Below are 2,230 nucleotides of genomic sequence, written 5' to 3'. Positions count from 1 at the left end.
GACTCTTATCTCCAATAAACCACTTAGAAAACTGGGAGTCGCATCGTGGCTCAAGAGGTAGAACGCTAGCGTCAAGCTGAAGAGCAGAGGAACAAAAAAAGCAAAAAAGCCCCAGATTTGCAGTCAGAATATCCAAGACCTCCAGATCTCATGATCTTAAACCAGAACTGGTAGCTCATGCCTTTAAGGAGACTGAGATTTAAGGATTATGATTCAAAGCCAGCCCAGGCAAGAAAGTCCTTGAGATTCTTATCTTCGATTAACCACAAAGAGCTGGAAGTGGAACTGTGGCTGAAATGGTAGAGCACCAGCCTTGAGTGAAAAAGCTAAGGGACAGTGTCCAGACCCTGAGTTCAAGCCCCAGGACTGCTGCTGCACGTGCATACATGCATGCATGAATGCACACACACACACACACACACACACACACACAATAACTATTTGGGTTATGTAGTCATGTCATCACAGCTTTGGAGTTTCCCAAGAAGCAGGACAATCCTTATTTTTATGTGAAGAAACTTTTCTTGGAGATAGGATCTTACTCTGCTTCCCAGAGTAGCCTTGAATTCCTGGGCTCAGGTGATCTTTTGCCTCAAGCTGGGGCAAGGTGCAGGTGCACCATTGTGCCTGGCTTTTATGTACTGATGTGTAAGTGCCGCAATTAATTCAGTTTAAACAGCAAGCAAACAAACAAAAACTGTGTAGGCCTAATTACCCTCTTCTGTGAGCCTCCAGGGTGCGGCTTTCCGCCTTCTCCCAGCCCTAGGTTTCTCCAGTTTGTACCATCCCTTCTCCCTTTCCTGGTTGGGGAAACTTTTTCCACATTTTGTAATTCCTTTGTGTCTGCCACACATACAACATACACACAATCACACTTCTTATCTTCAGACAGGGTCTTTTTATGCCCAAACTGGCTTGTCTCCATCCTCTAGCATCTGCCTCCCAAATGCTGGGATTACAGGCTTGTACCCCAACTTCTGGCTTCCTATCAAACTTGTGCCAACTGGGGCTTGAACTCAGGGCCTGGGCATATAGTTCCTTAGTTTTCTTTTGCTAAAAACAGGTACTCTTTCACTTGAGCTACAACTCTACTGGTGGCTAATGACTTGGAGATAAGAGTTTCAAGGACTTTCCTGTCTGTGCTTAGCTTTGAACCTTGATCCCTAGAGCTCAGCCTCCTGTGTGAGCCGCCGGTGCCCAGCTCCTTATCAGACTTCTGGAGGTTGGAAAGCTCAATTTTGTTGTTGTTCATTTCTGAGGGCTCCGCATCCCTTAAGCGTGGTCTTAAGCCTGTGTCCTCATTTTCTCATGCCTTGATCTCATCTATAAATGGGCATGATGGACAATCCTGCCTCCCGGGATTGTGGGAAGGAGGAAGTGGGGTTCAGGACTGCATAACCCTGGCCTTGTTCCTGAGTTTCTGGAGGTTCCTCCATGCGCCCAGCCGCCCTCCCCCGCCAGCTGCGGGCCCCACGCACACCCTCCTTTATCGGAGAATCCCCTCCCCCACTGGTTTCTTTGCTGCCACCCTGGGCCTCAGTTTCCTCTTCTAAGGGCATCTGATGAGGAAGAGGGGCAAATCCTTGCTGGCAATCATTTTGCCATGACTTATTTCAGTCCTTTCTACACTGTAGCGGGTTACCCCGGGGTCCGCGGCGCCCGCCCGGGCTCCGACCCCAGCACTCGGGCGTCCCCGCCCCACGGCAGGGTGAGTGGGGACAAAGGCCCGCCCGGGGGAGACCACGGGCAGCCAGCAGATCTGCGACCCAGCGGGGCGTCGGGGAACCCCTGCAGGATGGCCAGCGGCTCCCACCCCGGAGACCCTCGCTGGCCTGTGGGTGCCGGGAGCCCTTCCCGCGGGGTCGGGTCGGGGGGCGCCGTCGCCGCCCCCCGCGCTCCTCCGGCCCACTCTTTTTTTTTTATTTTTCCCAGGCTGCGGGCAGCAAAGGGTTAAATCCCATAGAGCTGATGCTCTGACTCCAGGCTAGAGGGGCCCGGGAAGCTGGGGTCACTTCCTGCTCCGTCCCAGTCACCCTGAACTGGTCCCCGGGTCCTCAGCCTGGAATCACCCCGCGCGCCGGACCCCAGCGCTCGGGGCGTCCGGTCGCCCTCCCCCCCGGGACAGGGCGCTCGGGGGTTACGTCCCCCGGGGCCCGATCCGCCCTCGGGCTGCTTCCCAGACCCCCGAGCCGTGAGTTGGGGACGCCTGGGTCGGGGGGGGGGGAGAAAG

The 2,230-nt window shown here is 54.7% G+C and overlaps 1 protein-coding gene across 1 annotated transcript in view; it reads left to right on the top strand.

The window, feature by feature from the left end:
• Positions 1–2,118: 2,118 nt before the first annotated feature.
• Znf629 (zinc finger protein 629) overlaps positions 2,119–2,230 on the top strand; it is an 8,569-nt gene continuing 8,457 nt past the window's right edge. The window contains exon 1 of the mRNA XM_013011672.1: positions 2,119–2,191. The gene's annotated coding sequence lies outside the window, so the exon portion shown is untranslated. The remainder of the gene's footprint in view (positions 2,192–2,230) is intronic.

This window comes from Dipodomys ordii, unplaced genomic scaffold, assembly GCF_000151885.1.
Source record: "Dipodomys ordii isolate 6190 unplaced genomic scaffold, Dord_2.0 Scaffold14, whole genome shotgun sequence".
In the NCBI taxonomy this organism is placed as follows: Eukaryota; Metazoa; Chordata; class Mammalia; order Rodentia; family Heteromyidae; genus Dipodomys; species Dipodomys ordii.
Note: the sequence above shows the minus strand (reverse complement) of the source record. Positions and strands in the feature narration are given on the sequence as shown.